The sequence below is a fragment of the Notechis scutatus genome, chromosome 3, assembly GCF_049901735.1.
Source record: "Notechis scutatus isolate UNSWTSFEM ecotype Mainland chromosome 3, rNotScu1.2, whole genome shotgun sequence".
NCBI lineage: Eukaryota > Metazoa > Chordata > Lepidosauria > Squamata > Elapidae > Notechis > Notechis scutatus.
The window spans coordinates 18,787,826-18,808,202 of NC_142011.1; the positions used below are offsets into that span (position 1 = coordinate 18,787,826).

At 37.6% G+C, this 20,377-nt stretch overlaps 1 long non-coding RNA gene across 1 annotated transcript in view; it reads right to left on the bottom strand.

Annotated features, from left to right (window-relative positions):
• Positions 1 to 18,483, bottom strand: part of LOC148131090 (uncharacterized) — a 51,989-nt gene extending 33,506 nt beyond the window's left edge. Inside the window, exon 1 of the long non-coding RNA XR_015748316.1 lies at positions 18,383 to 18,483. This is a non-coding gene — a long non-coding RNA (uncharacterized LOC148131090). The remainder of the gene's footprint in view (positions 1 to 18,382) is intronic.
• Between the last annotated feature and the right edge of the window lie 1,894 nt (positions 18,484 to 20,377).

Here is a 20,377-nt window from a genome sequence, read left to right on the forward strand (position 1 = left end):
AAAACCATGAAATTGATAATAAACCCAAGACTCTGGTAAGATCATTTAAAGAGAAGTAGAAATTCATGCTTCTATCCTTCTACTGCATGATAATTGAATCAAGTTACAGTTCTTGAAGAATAGTACCTAAGGCTTTTAAGAGCTCTGAATTTACTATCAAAAAAGCCAATGAAAATATATATTTGATAGTCAGAAGCCCACCAGATATATAGATATATGTGTATATGTGGAGTAGACTTCTGTTCACCTATGGTGGTAAAAATGGCCTATAATTTTCCTCTGCTTCCTACTTTTTCACCACACTCTCTATTTTCAAGACTCCTACTGTTTCCTTCCAGGAACAGCTTTTGTCTACAATTTCCTTTATTTTAAAATCTACCTCCCACTTATGTTCAAAGTTTGCAAACTGGATGATGAAGAACATAAGGCTATGAAACCAGACCTGTAATTTGTACAGCAAAAGCAAGGTGTTGAGTCAATCTCCTTTGTAACATCTTACTTTGTCTATTACACAATAAAAGTCAATTTAGAAAAGTAGAAAGAACTGTGTCATCTTCCCAGAGTTGGAGAAAATTGAGCTTTCCATGCATCTCTGTGAAATAGAAATAACTTATTGAAAGGAAACTTTTCTTGGTAGCAAGCAATCTCACTATGTGTTACTCATAGAGAGAAAAGAAGACATGGATTTGCATAATTTTTTATTATCCTGATTTATTTGGGTCTTGAAGACTCCATAGATGAAATGCCCATAGAATTCATTGTAAGTTTTAGTGTCCTCTTGACATACTTACTTAAATATATGCATCCCATTCATGGAACATACTACCAACTTCATAGCTTCCTCGAGTTTGCAAGATTGCAGGACTGTCTTCAAATGGCCATGCTTCACTTTTCCTTGACTTTTCAGGAAAAGTGAGATGTCAGCAAAGCCAACTAAGTAATCTCTCTCCGAGATATTTAAAACACTTTGAAGCTACAGTTCAAAGACTTTGCTTATCTCCAACAGAAAAGGTAAGGAAAGAGCTAATTCACTTTAAATATGGGTGTTCTTAAGCCACTGCTATTCCTTGCTGACAAAGGGCCTTTTAGGGTTCAACTTTTCTAAAAAGCTTTATTCTTGAGAGCAAGGAGACATCAGAGAAAATCCCCAGGAAAGGTCTTCATGGGCTGGTTGGAGGAGCTGAATTTAACTGTATAAGCCCGTGATGGTGAACCTATGGCACGAATGCCGGAAGTGGTACAGAGAGCCATTTCTGCCGGCATGCGAGCTGTCGGCCCAGATCAGGTGCACTGCGCATGTGTGCATGTCTCCCACCAGCCAGCTGATTGTCAGGTATCTGCTACGCATGCGCAGAAGCATGTGGTGTGGCATGTGCAGAAGCAGGGGGTGCATGTCTGTCATGTGTGCATGTGCAGGGGGCGGGGGGTTGCTTGTGAAAGTGCATTATGAGTGCAGGCATGCATGCACGCACATGCGTGTGCATGTGCGTACTTTCAGCAGGCGAAGACGAAAAGGTTAGCCATCATTGGTAGAGGCCAAGTTGTAATTTTTACAGGTTATGTCTAAAGAGTCAATTCAGTTTTCTCTAAAAGAATACTTCATAAATAGTCTCTTCAGTGAGAAACAAGAGGGCAGGATAGCAAAGATGAATGGTACAGATGACAACTCATAAAAAGCTGTAAAAAAAGTTTCTTTTTAACTTCCTTTAACCATTGAAGAAAGAAAAGCAAAGTTAAAAGTGTGCCACACATTGTCAAATACACACAAAATGCCACCAGACTTGAAATTCTAGACCTAGAAAACCTAGAACTACGCCACTTTCAGTCCGATCTAAGTGTATAAAATCATACATTGCAATGTCCTACCTGTCAATGAAGTCTGAAAGAGACCATGAATCAGGGAGAACTTATGGAAGTCCTCATCCATGCCACTAGACACTTGTGGGCATGACACTTCATAAAAGCCAATCTCACAACAAAGTCAGAATTTCAGACTTAAAAGAATGGATTCTTAAAGATACGTAAATAATTTATGCTTCCTGTCACTACTACATGTCACTTGGTCTTCTTTCATCTGGAAGAATATTTAACAGAGTAACAGAGGTGGGAGAGACCCTGGAGATCTCTCTAGTTAAACCCTTCTGCTCAAACAGAAGACTCTATACCAGGGGTATCAAACCCAATTGCATCGTGAGCCATATCGCGACATATCAGTATGTTTTTGCCAGGGTGGATGTGGCCTGCATGGGCTTGGGCCTACCCTATACCATGCCAGATATATGGTTGTCAAATCTCTTTTTAAAAACTTGCAATGATGGAGCTCCCACAACTGCTGGGGGCAAGCTTTTCTACTGATTAATTGTTCTAACTGTCAGGAAATTTTCCTTATGTTTAAATTGCTTCTCTCCTTGATTAGTTTCCATCAATTGCTTCTTGTCCTACCCTCAGGTGCTTTGGAGAATAGGTTGACCCCCACTTCTTTGTGGCAGCCCCTGAGATATTGGAACACTGCTATCATGTCACCCCCAGCCCTCAGAATAAAATATATATTATTCCATTTCTTAATACCATCACCACTTTGGATGATTCCTGGTGGGCTTATTTAATGCAGCTGATATCCAGTTTCAACACAAGCAGGACCTAGTTAATATACAAATTTTACAACATGCAGATTTAATAGGAACTGGAATGGAAGTATAGCCTAAATATAAGGTAAAACAGCTTGGCTCAGAAAACCAATTCCACACAAAGGGAATTCAAGTTAGCAAGAGTTAGTGATGGGCTCAGATACTGAATGCACAGGTCTGTTTTTTTCACTTTCAGGAACAAAAGAGAGAAAGAAAGAGAACAAGAGCCTCAGAACTGAAGACAAATAATTTGTATTCATATTTGTTGAACAAAGCTAGACAATGATTAAGCAGATATATTTGTATAACATATGGCTAGTATTAACCATTACCTGTTGTTTTATAGCTTAGCATATAGCATGACTGCAATCATTTGGTTAGTTTATGGATTAGTATTTTGTATCCATTCTGTATTTTATATTAGTATTTTGCATTAAACCAGAAAAATGGGTTAATTCAATAAGATTTTAGATATGCTGCATAGTCACAGTGATGATGTCCCACAGCAAACAATAGAGGGTTCTGAAAATCTCATCTGCCAGAGCGTTCAAAAAGATATTGAGTTAGATTCACAATGTTAAGCAAATAATAACAATAATAAAAAAGAATTGCCTTTTCCTCAATCAGACTTTGGTTTCTGAACAGATATTTTCCTACTTTTCCTTGAAGTTTCATGCTAGAGATTCAGATAAAGTCAAGCACTGTCAACCCTGAAGAAGGCCTGACTGTAATCATTTTCTTTGCTGTAGCTGTTTCTATAGGGATTTTCTTCACATGGCTTAAGGCTTGACAGAGGCTGGAGTTTAGGGGCAGGGAGGGTGTGTGTGTAGAGATAACTGGGGTGCTGTAGCCAAAATAAAACCTTTTCCCATGGGAACCAAGGATGTTGCCACAGGTGTTTGGAAGGTGGATACTGAAGACAACCAACCATGTGACTGATGACTCTGTGGGAAAGTTTCTTACTTTTACTTTTAATTGGGTGTAAAACTGTAGGGAAAGTAGAGCTATTTTCCACCAAGACTGTGCCAATATAATATGTCCCAATAAAATGCTCTTTGAGGAATATGCCTGCCGAGGAGTTCTTTTTATTGGGGATGTGTTACTTGGAACCTTGACAGTATCTCTATCGTTGAGCTCCAGGAGTAGGGTTCAAAATTTTTAGCAACTGATTCTCTGCCCGGTTGATGGGTGGGTGTGGCCATGGTGGGCGTGGCCTACTCCACCTCCTGCACCGGGGAGACTGTTTTTTTTCTCCCTCCCCAGGCTCCAGAGGCTTTCATTGAGCCTCTGGGAGGGTGAAAAAGGTATTCCCGGCCTCCGGAGGCCCTCTTCCAGAGCCTCCAGGAAGCCTGTTTTTTGGCCTCCACAAGCCTCCATGCAGGCCCTGTACTTACCTGGCATCTAAAACAGGCTGTGTGGAGACTCCTGGGAGAGGAGGGGTAGGTGGGGCCAGCCAGCGGTGGGATTTACCAGTTTGCCAAACTGGCAATTAAAAATGATAAAATTAGCTACTGGATCACCCAAACTGGTACCAGTCCACCCCTGTTGAGTTCTATGACATAGTGAATTTAGATTGAACTAAAGCCCTTTCAACCAATCCTGAAACTCAGATTTTTTTTTAAAAAAGTAACTATTAAAAGGGTTGCTCAAATTTAGTGAAATCATGTTGAATGTGATGTTGGCCTTTTGTTTTATTTCTCCCCTTGCCTGATAATTTCCAAACAGCAAGTGATCAATATAAGTGGCTGCTGTACCCATGGGCGAGTTAAAAATGAAGTTTTATTAACTGAATTCCACAGAGCACATGGCTGGTTATTTGTTTTGCTTAGGCTGATTTTTGGCTTTGTTGTTATGATTTTTTTTTTTTTAAAGATGATCCAGAAAAGGACAATCATTGTTATTTCAATAAATGATTCTGCATCACAAGTAAATACTGTTCATTCTTAGACTTTGGCATCCCTACATAAATGCTAGCAGACTCCATCAGGAAATGCTTCAAGGTTGGTGGGGGTGGAAATGTTGGGCAGTGCAGTTGATCAATGTCAACAGTGGTGTCAAGAGATGGTCATTATTGCCTAGTAGATTTATAGCTGAGGTCCGAGTAAATTACTTTTGCTTTTTACAAAATCGTGTTTCTGCTTTTTGCCTCTCCACCCTTTTGTTTGTGCTATTCCTTTTTCTGGTGTGAACGGAACACCAGCTGCCTTTGCCGAAATGCAACTTCTCAGATACTATCCTTTACATTTTTAATAGTAATTTTAAACAAAGTGTAGGAGAAAAAAGAGGCAGAGTCTAGGGATGGAGTCAAGAGAGGAATCAGCTTGGAGTCCTTATATTCCCACAAGCGACCCAAGTCCAACCCTTCTTCAATTTCATTAATTATTATCTAGTGCCAATTTAGTGCTGACCCATTAGTTGATAGGTTCTTGATCTATAGGTGTGAGCAAAATCAGCTTAACTGCAACTTAATGTGTAATTCTGATTCTTTGTGCCTGACACATAGTAATATTCCCAAATTAAAAACAACAACAAGAATCTTCAATTCTGATAAATATTAACCTTCATCATCTTCAGTGTCAGCATCTTCAATTCTGATAAATATTAACCTTAACAACAATGTAACATTTTTGTCCCTTTCATGGCAATGAGTCTACATATGAGAACACTAAAATTTATTGAAGCATAAAAATCAAATGCTAATCCCAAATTCATATGAAAATTGTTGTGAGTGTATAAATTCAGTGCATGCTAATGTATCATATACTAATGAATTGTCTCCCCACCCCACATATTTATAAGAAAGAGATGTTCCTTTGTTTTGTAGACACACCCTCTATTCAAAGAAAATGAAAAATTGAAAGCAAGGAAAAAAAGTTCTGTACCCTGGGTAGGAGAAAGAAGGAACCAACATTCTCCTGAACTTTAGATTAAAATATGGAATACACAAGAAGCTGAAAAAGTTCAGGAATGTAAAAAGTAGATTTTTGTTTCAAGATTCCATTTATCTCTAAGAATGAGTAAAATATATCTAGCCAGACAACTGCATTTGTGATTTTGATATCCCCCCTCCCCAGTATGGTGCTTATTCTTTTTACTTCTCTGTACAATTTCTGAAAATTGAGAATTCAGCTTGCATCTTTCATTATTTAATTTTTAAAAAAAATATATTTTCCTCTGGCATGTTTTTATAATAATTAATACCAGTTTGTAATGTGAACCCCTTTCCTATTTGTAGCAAATATCCACCATCTTGTGACCTTGAGATCTTAGTGAACTTCTCACCCTTATGAGTGGTATGTGTCTTCTTCAATCTTGGGTCCTCTATCACTAACCTTGGAGTTTGTGGGTCTTAGATATTCTAAGCACTTCACTCTTCTAGACAGAAAGCTATGTTGTTGTTCCTAGGATCTGCTGGAACTATGCCTCCAGCTTAGGAGTCATAGCCCCAAGTGCTCCTACCTGTACTGAAATCACTTTGGCCTTTACTTTCTACATTCTCCTAGTACCTCCTTTAGACTATTGTAATTCTCCAACTTCTCATACTCCTTCCTATTTTGCTATCACTTGGCTCTACTACATCTATCACTACCCTTGACAACTACCACAGTGTCTGGGTCATTGGCCAGTACTGCTGGTCTATGTGGATCTGAAAGTCCCACAGAATCTTAGTTTTCTTATTCTCCATGACCTTCTATGAAATCTCCTATCTGGACTTGAGAGATCTAGCCCATATTCTGTGCAGATGTTCCTGTACAAACGCCACTTATTTGGTTCAAAGTATGCTGTTCCTGCTTGCATCTTACACCTTCCTACTATGTGTTGGACTGCCTATGAGGCCTCTCTGCATAGTCTGCACCTTGAGTTCTGTCTTGTGTGGTGTTGGAAGGAAAATCCATCTGGTTCAGTTCCAAGCTGGGAGAAAGAAGCTGGAAACAACACGGAGAGCTGATTGGAAAGCTGGTTTATTGAACAGAACCACAAAGACAGCATGCAGTTCTGGGTCAGCTGAACAAATGGTTGAATGAGTGGGTGGATCTTTATAGGTTTCAGTGACTTCGAAGTTTTAACTGTTCTGGGTGTGGTGCAGTGAAGGGGCTTGTGTTCCAAAAGGGTGTTGGGCTATTCCTATTGTGGCTAATGGCTTTCGTCCTGTTTTGGATATTGGGTGAGGGTCTGCTTTCTAATCCTATTCTGCCTTTGTTCAGACTTTGCTGCAAGGAGTTTCAAAATATCCTGTCTTGAATGGATTACCAAATCAGCATTTCTAAAAGCTGGCCTCCTCAGTTTCTGCTTCGGGGCAGGGAGATTGGTGCTGGTTTCTGCCTCCCTTAATATTTTTCCCCCATTTCTCCTTTAGGGGAAATATTCTATCCTCACTTTTTTAATATTTCCCAAAATATTTCATTCTTCTGGTGGGGGGCTTCCCACAGTGGTATACCTCAATTTCTATGAATTGAGTGCTTAGTGACTGTTCTTCTGGCACTATGATCAATTCTTCAGTGCTGTCTTTCAGTCCAGCCCTTTCCAGTAGTACTTCCCCATGTCAGTTGCCTCCATTATTTCTCGGTATAAAATATAAGGATGGGAAGTTCTAAAATTCAGATACTGGGCTCAGTGAAACAGATAGATTTCTTCAATTTATTGCAGGCTTTGAGTCTTTAGTCTGGTTGGAATCTCTATCTACTCAGTCCTGTTTGTGGTATTAAATTTAGTTTGCCCTTACTTTCTTTGGACAGTCTCCTTATCTTGAATAGCCACATGGCAAGCCATTACACCATCGTCCTTTTTATACTGGGAATTCATATCTATTAAAATTGACTGCTGCAAATGTATGAGAATTTCATTTTGTTTGAGATATGTGTTTGATAAATCACTCTATTTTATTGCATTTTCTTTCCCTTTAAAAAAAAAATACTGTCGGGGAACAAAGAAAACAAATGCCTTAAAAATAAAAAGAATGGTTTTCTAATAAGAATATTACAAACAGCACTATGTTTACTTGCACCATAAATATTTCTTTTGCTAAGTTAATAATTTGTCAATTGTCATGACGTAGGCCACAAAATATTACCAGATCAGAGGAAAATCTTTTTGAGATGATTCAACAGAAATCACCTGTTGAGCATTTAGTCTCAGTAACAAAAAGACTAGTTCAAGTTTTATATTATTTTGTAATAATAAAGTTCTTTATGTATAATGTATATATGTACATGTCTATGATAGATAGATAGATAGATAGATAGATAGATAGATAGATAGATAGATAGATAGACAGACAGATAGACAGACGAGAGTCAGAGCTATAAATTCCTTGGATAGAAAAGCTTAATATGTCAATAGGCACAATATGCTAATTACAACTATTATTTTAACAATATTTCTATTATATCTGTAATTTAATGGCTATGAAGAAAAGACAAAAACAAGCAAAAGGAAAAGAAACTTTGTATCTTTTGTATGAATGGGGTTTTCTGCAAAACTTGGACATTAATATACAATAGATATTTGTAATACATCACTTCCAAGATCAAGTAATTTTAAAGTTCAAAAAGAAATTCAGATGAGGATAATTTCCAGAACTCTTTAAGGTTGCCAGTAAATCCCAATTTGAGATAATTTAGAAGTTTTTTGCTTAGGCAAAATGTCAAAGGATATTACAACAAAAGTTTAAAAAAGTTTAAGTAAGAGAAAAATCCTTCAGTGGAAGGAGCTGTAAATCAGTGGAAAAGCCAAATAAGTAATACTAGAAATATATGTCTCCATTTTTTGGGGGGGAAAAATGTTGTTAGAATAAGCAATACTGATCTAACAAGTCTGATTCAGTAATATAGCATCTTAGAACTTTCTATTTAGAACAAAACAACAAAATTAAAGTTAGATAATTAAGGTAAAAGTAAAGGTTCCCCTCGCACATACATGCTAATTGTTTCTGGTTCTACGGAGCAGTGCTCATCTCCATTACAAAGCCAAAGAGCCAGTGCTGTCTGAAGACCTCTCAGTGATCATGTGACCAGAATGACTAAATGCCGAAGGTACACGGAACGCTGTTACCTTCCCACCAAAATGGTCCCTATTTTTTGACTTGTGTTTTTACATGTTTTCTAACTGCTAGGTTGGCAGAAGTTGGGATAAATAATGGGAGCTCACTCCATTACACAGTGCTAGGGATTCAAATTGCTGAACAGCCAACCTTTCTGATCCACAAGCTCAGCATCTTAGCCACTGAGCCGCCACGTCTCAATTATCAATTACCCAGGGTTTAAAGTAGATGATCATTTTAAGAATGCTAACTATAGAAGATCAATCAAACTTCAATCCCTTAAACAGAGCATGAGTTTTCTAACATGATTGATAGATAGCAATCTAACTTTGGGGACAGCTATTCTGTTGTGCAGGTTTTGGTCATCCTTCCTCCCAGCATCTGCCATTTGAGCTATCTATATTATACTGCATTGCTCTGGCCAGCAATCTCTATGTAGTAGTTCTACCTTAAATATTAGGAAGAAAGTTCTAAAAGATTGGATCACAAAAGATTGTGTCCCAGCAAATAACAGATTGGTGATTGGTGGTGATGGGAGTTATTAAGATTCCAGAATTTACGGAATACAAACCAAAGAACCCTTTTCCAGTAGTGACCACAATATGATTGACTTTTGCCTCAACATACGTCCACACAAAAATCACCACAATGATGTCATCCCTATTTGTAACTTCAAAAAGGCAACTATGATCTTATAGATAACGATCTCTCATCCCTCGATTGGCAATCTCTATTCACTGGATGCAATACTGTTGAAGACCATTACAACATTTTCTTACTTGAAGTCAAAAGAGTCATCAAACTATATGTTCCAACAACAACTCCAAAAACAAAACAAAAAGCAGATTACCCATATCAATAAGGAAACTTCAATCCAAAAGAGATCACTCTGGCGGAAAAACAAATCTGGTCACGTTGCTAATTTCAAAAACCGATACAAAAATTTATGCCACCAGATAAAGACCGAATGCACCAATTATCACATTAAACAAGAGGAAAACCTTCTAAGCACCAATTCCACCCATGCTTTTTACAATTTTGTAAACAACAAACTAAAAGACTCAAGGTCCATCCCTCCTTGATAGGACCCGATGGTAAAGACTGCAGCGACGACACCATTAAAGCCAACATCTTTAACACATTCTTCGGCTCAGTGTTTGTAAACAGTAATGGATCATGCCCAATGTTTCCTAGCCGTACCACAGATAACAACAATGATCTAATACATATCGATTTTACAGTAAACAACGTTGAAAAGCACTACGCAACCTAAAACCATCTCTATCTATTGGACCGGATGGAATATGTGCCTACTTCTTAAGAAAGCTATCCACTGCCATAGCCAAACCTCTAAGCATAATCTTTGAAAAATCTTTCAGGACCAGCTCCTTGCCTAACCTATGGTTACAAGCCACAGTCATCCCTATCTTCAAAAAGGGAGACCCAAGCCTAGTTGAAAATTACAGACCAATCTCCTTATGCTGCGTCACCTGTAAAGTCATGGAATCAATTATTAACCAATCCATCATCCTCCATTTAGAGACAAACAACCTACTCTCCAATAAACAATTTGGTTTCAGAAAAAAACTATCCTGTAATCTGCAACTCTTACACTGCAAAAATATATGGACTACACAACTCGACCAGGGCAAAGCAATAGACGCAATCTACATAGACTTCTGTAAAGCCTTTGATTCAGTGGTACACGACAAACTACTCCTAAAAATAAAATCTTATGGTATCTCTGGACAACTGAATAACTGGATAGAAGCATTCCTGTCAAACAGACAACAAATGGTCAAAATCGGAACGCCTATCAAATCCAGTACCTGTCAATAGTGGTGTTCCCCAAGGCAGTGTTCTAGGACCAACTCTCTTCATAATCTACATAAACGACCTTTGTGATCATATCAAGAGCAATTGCGTTCTCTTCGCTGATGATGTAAAGCTGTTCAATACCACAGACAATACTACTACCCTACAAAAAGACCTAGACTATGTATCTGAATGGTCTAACATATGGCAACTTCAAATCTCAACAAATAAATGCTCTGTATTACATATTGGTAAAAAAATCAGAAAATAAAATACAAGCTGAATAGTCAAGATCTTGTTGATGACCCAAGCTCTGTAAAGGACCTGGGAATACTCACCTCTAATGATCTAAGTGCTAGAGCCCACTGCAACTACATAGCCAAAAAGGCATTAAGAGTTGTTAACCTAATCCTACATTGCTTTTTCTCTGGTAATATCTCACTACTAACCAGAGCATACAAAACATTTGCTAGACCAATACTCGAATACAGTTCATCAGTCTGGAATCCTTATTACGTATGTGATATTAGCACAATTGAGAAAGTCCAGAAGTATTTCACAAGAAGAGTTCTCCACTCTTCTACTCGTTGTAGAATACCTTATGCCACCAGACTCGAAATTCTAAAACTAGAAAACCTTGAATTACGCCGTCTTCGGTCCGACTTAAGCATGGTATATAAAATCATACATTGCAATGTCCTACCTGTCAATGAATACTTCAGCTTTAACCATAACAACACAAGAGCACACAACAGATACAAACTCAAAGTAAACCGCACCAAACTTGATTGCAGGAAATACGACTTCAGCAATAGAGTGGTCAATGTCTGGAATACTCTACCCGACTCTGTAGTCTCTTCCCTAACCCCAAAAACTTTAACCTTAGACTGTCTACTATTGACCTCACCCCTTTCCTAAGAGGTCTGTAGGGGGCGTGCATAAAGCGCACCAACGTGCCTACCGTCCCTGTCCTATTGTTTCTCTTATTCTTTTATTTTTCTTATATGTACCCATTTCATATATTCACAACTATGTATACACTTGTACTTATTATCTTGTAAACAATTGACAAATCAAATAAATAAATAAAATAAATAAAATAAATAGAACAAGAAGCTAGATTTGATCAGCTAAGTTACTTCAAACTAACAATAAAGAGGTTAAGCTTGAACATCTAAATGACATCCCAATGGAAGAAATAGCATGTGGTGAGTCCCATCAGCCAAGGACTTTCTTCTGGTAGGAAAGAGACTTGGGGCAGCATTGCCCTGTGGTGAGATTGGCCCCAACTTTTCCAGCCATCCAAAAGGCCCTCAAAACTTGGATATGCTGTTGGGCTTGGAGATCCTAGGAGCCCATTAAATGGTTATATTCTACATAGTTAGAGTGTACTTTAATCTTTTTATTAACATTCTTTTAAATGTGGTTTTTAATTGTTCAATTGTTTTTAATGGTAGAAGACTATGATTTTATTTGTGTTTAACTATACATGTGGCTAAAAATCACATGCAAATGAGATGATCATCCATATAAATTTAATAAATAAAATAAAGTAAAAATTTGTGATCCTATTCAACTGAAGAGAGTTTATTGTAATTTCTTTATTTCCTTTATTGTAATTTCCCTAAACAGAGAAAATGATCCTTTCCAGAACCTTGAGGTTAAACTTCTAATTTAAATCATATTGCATAGGCAAGGAAAGTGTGACTTTAAGATTCCACTTTTCTACAATGTTAGCCAAGTTCCAGATGAAAGCACAAAAATTAGATCCATTTCTAATATGAGCAAAAAGTAAACTGCCATGAAATGGGCCTGTCAGTTTAACAATAAGCATCTGGGATTAGAAAATCACCATGCATTTGATAATAATGTTATTCATATTCTATGGGAAAGCTGGAATTCTGATGCTAAATACAAAAAGAGTTAATATTCAAGCATTTATATATTGGCAATTACACAGACATAAAAAAACCCTCCACAGTTGGACTTTCCAGTTAGTCTCAGGGAAGGGAAAAAAGATTATTGAAATGTCACACAAAATATAAAGCAATAAATGAGAAGGCATTTTGATTGGATAATAAGATAAATCAAAAGTTGAAGTTGATGGATGGATGGATGGATGGATGGATGGATGGATGGATGGATGGATAGTAGAAAGAAATATAACTGTCTCTAGAACAACATTATTCAAGCTCTATTACTTATTAAATTTGCTTCTTTTTTAAGCAAGTGATTTCTGTGTGGGTATCTAATTCAGCATAGGAGCCTTTAATCATGACTCAGCTTGGGCTTCAGAACTGTGCAGAAGCAAAAATATTTACAAAGATCAGACATACATATTTTCTTTGTTATGTTCTAGCATCGTATTCAAAGTTCATGCATGTGACCCACATTAATCTTCTATAATTAGATTTAAGATTCAGTGAGATTCTCAGATTTATGTGTCTTATAGCAAGGTATACTGTCTTAGAAGCTACAAATAAAATATTGTAACTTTATGAGCTATCCATTCAGTCTTCATGGATGGAATTCAAAAGATGAAAGTAGAGGTAAATTACCTTTTCAGTTTTGGAATCAATGCCCATTATATCATAATATTTGTTAGGAACTAAATGCTTCTTTTGACTTCCATGTTCTGGGACTACCTTCCCCATGATGTTGCTGCAACCACCAGTTTTTTCCTTGTATTTCAACCATGTCTATTCTCAGAGACTACCTAAATAAGTCCCAACAGTTTTCTTGGCAAGGCTTTTCAGAAGTTGTTTTCCTTTAGTTGTTTCTTAGGCCTGCGAAAGTAACTGATTCAAAGTCACCCAAATGACTTTGTGACTAAGATGGGACAAGAACTCATGGTCTCTCAGTTTCTACACTGATGCCTTTAACCAGGGGTGGGATTCAAATTTTTTTAACAACTGATTCTGTGGGTGTGGCTTAGTTGGTGACCATGGCTTGGTGGTCATGTTATTGGCTGGGCATGGCCAACTCAATATCACTCACATCGAGGCACGCATCTCCTTGCCTGGCATCTCATGACTGTGAGGATGCTGCAACAGTCGTAAGTGTGAAAAATGGTCATAAGTCACTTTTTTCAGTGCCATTGTAACGTTGAATGGTCACTCCACACAAGCAAAGTACCACCAAAGGAGGGGAAAAAAACTCCAGAGAGGTTCCTGAGACAGGAAGTCTAGTCCTGCCAAGAATGTAATAAGGGTTAACGGAGAGGCAGTTTCTGTAAGCAACACCAGAATGTTTCCTTCCTGCCTTCCTTACAGGATTAGGCCTGTAATTTCTTCTAACAACCAGTTCTCCGAACTGCTTAGAATGTTAACAACCAGTTCTAGCAAATAGGTGCGAACTGGTAGAATCCCACTCCTGCCTTTAACCACTACACCAATCTCCCTCCCTCTCTCCCTCTCCCATTTTTGCCTCCACCACCCTCTCCCTCTCTCCCTCTCTCTCTGCCGTTCTACAAATCTATTATGCTCTCTTTGTTTTGTTGTTTACCCTTTCTGAAACTCCCCTAAAATACCAGAAAGAGCTCAAACAGAACTTTAGATCAGCTTGCCACAATCTTCAGTGCTAGATCATGAATTTAAAATAATTGCTGGGAAAACTTCTTGCCCATTTCTCTATTTTATGTAGAACAGAAGAATTTCCATCCTGAGTTGGGCAGGGCAAATCAAGCAGTGCTTGACCTATGTACCTGTTCATCTTAAAGATATACAGAGGAAGGATTTCATTGTTTCCAAGCCAGGTCCTACAGGTAGGTAGATTTAGACAGAATGAGAACATTGGGACTTAAAACCCATCACAGGGGTGCCTGTGAATTGATGTGTGGAGAAATAGAGAAACAACCTCTGTTCCCAAAGATATCTCAGGTATTTATCATTTGTTTTCCTTACTCTATAGAATATGCTTCCTGTTTACAGAGTTAGAACATTTCAAAAAACTGTCAGGATAGAGTTATTCCATGGGGTCTTTGAAAACTGATGTTGGCTAAGCCCGGGTGATCCTATTTGATGGTTGAAAGGATGTTTTAATCTGATATTTTTACTGTATATATTTTTTCTTTTTCCCTGTGTTGTTTACAGTTTTATGAGTGAGAGCCAGTTTGGTGCAGCAGTTATGGCACTAGGTTAGAAACCTGGAGACTGAGAATTCTAGTTCTACCTTAGGTATGAAGCTAACTGAACTAGTCCCTCTCTAGGGAAAGAGGCAATGACAATTTATTAAATGAATATGCCACCCAACTTACAATAGCTCTTCCAAAAACTTAGCAGGAAAAGTGCAAGGACTGGTTCAGGCAGTTGCCAAAGGCATCAAAAACAAAACAGAAAGATCCCTGGAGGGTAAGGGTAATATGAGAGAGAAGTAAGGAATGGGAGAATGTGGTGTGTGTGTGTGTGTGTGTGTGTGTGTGTGTGTGTGTGTGGATTAAGTTATATGTTAAGTTTTGATCAAGAACCAAGGTTTTAATCTTAGGCCTTTACTTTCTGCATTTCAAACTAATAGACATTAAACCACTCCTTTCCTTGAGTGACCAGGTAATATGTTCTATGTTTAGATAGATATTCTATTTTGCTTGAGGTTGTTAGTTCCTATTTCTCCAACCTAGTGGTTAAATTAACCTATTTGGCTCCTTTAAAACATTACCCTCCATTCTCCCGAAAAGGTTAGAAACAGATTCTTCCTTCACCCAAAGCTCCTGTCAAGTTGAATGCTTTTCCAGTTATGAAATTACAATTATAATGGATATTTCATTACTCATCTGCTTAATATGAGAGCATTTAATGCATTTCTTAATCTATATATTATAAAGGAAGGTACATATGCATACAAACCCCTAAAAACACTTTAGCATCCAAGTTTGTGTCTCTTCCCAGTCCATTAATCACCTTCTTAGGTCAGGAGGTTCAGCAAGACTATAACTTTAGAAAAAGCTTAATGAAAAATAAGACCGCTTTCTTCTTTAAATGCATAGATGTGCCTTCAGCGGTACTTCTGAATTGGTTTGGAATTCATTTCTAAGGCTCAAACAGTAACAATACCTCTTATTATTAAATGTGGTTCTACTGCCAAAATAAATCTTCCCATACCATTGAATGCTCCAGGACTTTCTCTTCAATTTGATTTCAGAGACTTTCCATTTCAAGCAACCACAGGCCTTATACCAAAAGTACCTTGCTTTCCCCCAACCAACACCTCTCTTTGTTTTCATTCCATCAACTGTCATTTGGTAAATCATTTTTGTCAAGATAAGTGGGGTGTCTAGGGCTTGATATAGAGGTTGAAGTTAAAGGCACATATTTTTCTTTCAGTTTCAATGAACAAATTAATTCCTTCTCCTTCCCAAAGTGTCATTCTGTGTACTGTGTGCATGCACTTTTTCCTATGTATTTTCTCTTTGAGCAAACACCGATAAGTACATCTTGCCTTTGATCTGTTGCTAAATATTAGAAGCACCAGAGAATAAATGTAATGAAGGAACTAAGAGTCTTGATGGATCTTTCCCTGTTTTGCTCTGCAATATTGTGTCTGTTGGGAGGTTTTGTTCAGATTTCTATCCTTTCTAAGCTTCTGATCTGGTCGGTTTTATATTTGAGTTTTCATTCTAAGCCACCCAGAATTTTTTTGAGAGTCAGGAAGATGAAGTAATAAATAGATAAACTAACAAATAAATAAATTCACTCACATGGGTAGGATCTACTTTACAAGCTATTTTGTATGATTTGATTGCTTATTGTACCCTAGACTATTATTAAGTGTTGTATCTTATGATTCTTGATGAATGTATTGCTTCTTTTATGTACACTGAGAGCATATGCACCAAGACAAATTCCTTGTGTGTCCAATTACACTTGGCCAATAAAGAATTCTATTCTATTCTATTCTATTCTATTCTATTCTATTCTATTCTATTCTATTCTATTCTATTCTATTCTTTACAGTGCAATGAAGTGCATTGGCAGTATTTGGAGCTTTGTAATTGCAGCTTGACAAAAGTATGATAGGGGACACACCTGGATATCCTAGTATCTGTATGGTACAATATTGTGATCTTTATCCAAGGAGATGTATTCATAGAACGTCTAGTTTGCAACTTTTATTTTATTTCATTCACTTTATATAGCTACCCATCTCACTCTTGTATAAAAACAAGTAGAACAAATAAAATTAGGAAGTATTACCACCATACATCATAAGCATGGTGGCAATCTGGACTTTGATCACTGCTGTTGGATTTGTTGTTGTGGTTTGACATTGGTTAATTTCATTGCTGCACTTTGATTGTTTTTACTCTCTGGTTTTACAGGGAATTGTTTTCTTGATGTTTTCCTAAATTGTACCTCAAATCCTTGTGACCTCATGAACTGATGCAGTTCTGCTATAAACAGAAGTGTGGACGTGATTTGCCATTCATTTTTTTAGTTTTTTTTTTAAACTTCTCATTCTAGTTTATAACCTTGGGGTTTCTTGATGGCTTTACATTCAAACACTAATAAGATCTGAGCCAGCTAAGCTTTTTCAAGGTCAGTCAAGGTCAGCCAGTGCTGCTAGGTATTTTGAAGGAGCCTTCATTTTACTTTATCTATGGCAGATTGTTTTATTTATTTTTTTTCTCTCTCTCTCTTTCAGCTCTCTCTGCCCCTTAAAGGCAAAGATTAGTATCAAAGTATAATGGCACAATTAAGAAACAAATAATCTGCATACATATGCATCAGTGAAGCGATGCGGTTAAGGACATTATTTACTTGCTCACATTGTTCTAAGAACTTGGTAGCACTGTGGGGAATAGCTGTGATTTTGTGTGTGTTTTTAATAACTCCACCAATTTTCTTTCCTTAAAAATATCTTGTTCCCAGTGCAGCTCAGAGCGCAGTGCATGACTTCTTAGCATCTTTTCTTTTAAGCATTTAACATTTGCTGGCCCAGACCATGCTGAGTTAATAGATTTTTTTTTCTCTCTCTCTGTCTCTGTTTCCATGTCTCCTCTTAACTACATTTCATACCTTCTGGGCACCCAAGGATGCATGAGTGTTCCAACCCAACCTGTACAAAAGCAGGCAGAATCTGTCCCTCAGCTGGATTATGAAACCACTCTTACATCTAAACGTAAATAAATAAATGAAGTACTACAACATTGGAACCTGTTCTTAACAATTCATAGAACTCAAAATAACTCATCATAAAAGCAGCCAGGCAATATTGAATTTTGAAGGAAAACCTTGACAGGAAAACATGTGTATCAGGTGTTTTATGAAGCAGACTTCAGAGTTGTGAGGTAATACCTTCTTGTAAAATTGTCCCAGATCAGCTTTTAATGAGTCAGAGCCAAAGAACGGTCAGCCAAAAAAAAAACAGTCTATAGGTGCTGTTGCACTCCCCCCCCCCCACAATATGTAGTCTGGAACATAAAATGAAACTCTTTTCTGTTAGTGCATAAAGTTTGCATATATTTGTACACGGCGTTGCAAACGTGCAAAACTTTCTGCATATGTGCAAATCTTTAATTCACTTCTGCAGAATGTTGAGAGATGGTATGCACATAGTAACAACATAACTGCTATGGGGAGGACAGCCCTGTTTACATAAGAGGGTGTTCGTGTTGGAATTAAACACTGCCCACACCTGCTTCCTGCACCTATTAAAACCTATTGATCACTAATAGTAGTAGAAGTAAAGATAGCTGGTAAAGAGTTCCTGCTAGATCTTTTCCTTATCTAAGAGACTTAACAGAATAACAGAGTTGGAAGTGACTTTAAAGGTCTTTTAGTCCAATCCTCTGCTCAAGCAGGAGCCCCTATACTGATAAATGTCTATCCAATCTCTTCTTAAAAACCTCCAGTGTTGGAGCACCCACAACTTCTGGGGGCAAGTTGTTAGGTATTAGCATACTCACCTCTGGTTGGTTGGTCCGCGGCAGTGGGAATTTGAACAGCCATCACTGGTTGTAGCGCGAGCAGCTCTGCTGTAAAAGGAGCTGCCACAGCTGCCGAGTTCAGTTCTATACAGCGAAATAAAGAAGTTAGAAGATCGGAGCGTCCCGCGTCTTCTCTTGCCCACAATCTAACACAAGTCATTTCACTAGTTAATAGTTCTCACTGTCAGGAAATTTCTCCTTATTTTTTAGGTTGGATCACTCTTTAATAGGTTTCCATCTTTACTTCTTGTCCTTCCTTCAGGTGCTTTTATGTAATAGTTCTATGATTAGTTAGACGGATTAGCTATACAGCTTTCAATATTTCTTTCCTTCCTGGGTTCACTTCTCTTTGTCTTCTCTTTGTCCTCTTTCTCTCTCTCTCTCTCCCCTCCCTCTCTCTCTCTCTCTCACTCTCTCTCTTTCTTTCTTTCTTTCTTTCTTTCTTTCTTTCTTTCTTTCTTTCTTTCTTTCTTTCTTTCTTTCTTTCTTTCTTTCTTTCTTTCTTTCTTTCTTTCTTTTTCTCTCCCCCTCCCTCCCTCTCGCTCCCCCCGCCCCCACCAAATAAAGGCTTTTGGCTATAAATCGACTTAGACATTCTGGTTTACTATGCTATTTCCTGAGTAAAACTTCTCTTCTTTTTTTTATTCATGCAACAATCTTTAGACTAGTTCCTTACAAAAGTTATGCTAATATTAGTGTTTCTCTTAACACTCATTCTTTCCACTATTTAAAGCTATGTATCTATTTCTTCTGGATACAGCCAACACACCCTTATTTGCCAAAAGACAACCTTGTCATATTCTTTAGCCCTCCTCCCCCAGTTTCCCTGCCCACAACATTTGCAATCAGCTAAAATCAGTCATAATAATAATACTAGATGATGGTGCTTTGTTTGATATTATTAACTTTTGATTTAATTTAATTGATTTAGGAAGAGCTGCCAAGGTGCAGTGGTTAGAATCCAGTATTGCAGGCTGACTCTGCTCATTGATAAAAGTTCAATCCTGATTGGCTCAAGATTGACTCAGCTTTTCATTCTTTCAAGGTCAGTAAATGAGGACCCAGATTGTTCGGCACAATATGCTGACACTGTAAAGTACTTAGAGAAGGCTGTAAAGCACTATGAAGCAGTATATAATCTAAGAGCTATTGCTATTTATTTTTAAATAAAGGAACTTAGTACCAAGTCAGGGTTCTGTAAGTATATTAGTGCTCAGGGAAAACATACCACCTTTCATTTTTCCATTATGTGGCACAGAAAATAGCAGTGGGTACAAGGATATCAACAACATGGGAGCTCAGAGCTCTTTTTTTTTCAAATCTCTTCAATTCAGCTTAAATTTTGTTCTTCTGAGGACACCTTTTTAAGTGCAGAGAGAAGTATGCACATAAGCCATAGGGATGTTTTGAGAAAAGAAATAGAAAGATTTATTGAGAGCAAAAATTGGTTTGCTAGAGAACAGGGAAAAGAGAGCTTTCAGGAAGTGTTAATATAAGGAACTAGAACCAAGTAAAACTGTAATTGTGAGTTATGAGTAAGGAAAGGAATATGGGCTTGTGAGTGACCATCAGTACATCTGGTAAAATCAAATGAAGCCTTATTTTGCAATCTAAATCCTACATTTGATTGAGAACTTCTGATTACCTGGGGATTCAAAGCAGTTTCATCTCAGTGTGCAGAGATTCCTCCCAATCAGATCTTCCAGTTCCACCTATAAAGCTAAGCAAGAAGAGATAGAGGATTGCTGGTATGAGTAGCGACATTGTCTTTGAAAGTGTGAGGAATAATTTCTGAAAGGCAAATACATCGTCCCCTTTAATTTCTTTTTATTTTTTACTCTACATCATTTGGAATTTTAAAAAGTGCCTTTAATCTAAATGCTAAACCTATTGATGAACTTGCAACTATTTAGAAGACATATGGCTACTACGTGGGGTGACTGTGGTTCTCAAAAGCCTCTTATGTTATCCCTG